Source organism: Pygoscelis adeliae, unplaced genomic scaffold (genome assembly GCF_000699105.1).
Source record: "Pygoscelis adeliae isolate BGI_AS28 unplaced genomic scaffold, ASM69910v1 Scaffold66, whole genome shotgun sequence".
Classification (NCBI taxonomy): Eukaryota; Metazoa; Chordata; class Aves; order Sphenisciformes; family Spheniscidae; genus Pygoscelis; species Pygoscelis adeliae.
In genome coordinates, this window is record NW_008825167.1 from 729,620 (window position 1) to 730,560 (window position 941).

A 941-nucleotide genomic window follows, 5' to 3' on the forward strand; every position below is an offset into this window, starting at 1 on the left:
CATGGCACCCCAGAAAGAATTGAGTCAGACAACGGGACTCATTTCTGAAACAACCTCATAGACACCTGGGCCAAAGAGCACGGCATTGAGTGGGTGTATCACATCCCCTCTCATGTACCAGCCTCCGGGAAAATTGAACGATGCAGTGGACTGTTAAAGACCACACTGAGAGCAATGGGTGACGGGACATTCAAACATTGGGATACGCATTTAGCAAAGGCCACCTGGTTAGTCAACACTAGGGCATCTGTGAATCGAGCTGGCCCTGCCCAGTCAAAATTTTACGCGCTGTAGATGGGAATAAAGTCCCTGTAGTGCACATAAAAAAATATGTTGGGGAAGACAATCTGGGTTATTCCTGCCTCGGGCAAAGACAAACCCATGCATGGGATTGCTTTTGCTCAAGGACCTGGGTGCACTTGTTGGATAATGCAGAAGAATGGGGAAGTACAATGTGTACCTCAAGGGGATTTGATTTTGGGTGAGAATAGCCAATTATTTGAACTATATGATGTTAATTGCTACGTAATATTATAAGCCATATCACCCAGATTAATGAAGAATGAACTTTGATGAAACAGAGCAAAGCACAGTGATGATGGAACCACAACTGACTTTAACATGAAACAATCCAACACCGCATACCATCTCCATTTTTCCTGCCCTGAAAGGTTATTATAACAGATGGAGCCCAAAGTCATGGACTAAATGAATTCAACAAACATTTTAGAGGGATGGCCCATAGACTAAGGGAATGATATTTGTGTGTTTGTGTATATATATATATATCAAAAGACAGGAAAAGGGGTGGTGATTAATGGGAATGTATTGGAAAGGGGGGGGGACGGGACACCTGGGCATGACGTAGATAGTATAGAATAAGGGGTGGATACTGTCCTGGTTTCAGCTGGGGTAGAGTTAATTTTCTTCCTAGTAGTTGG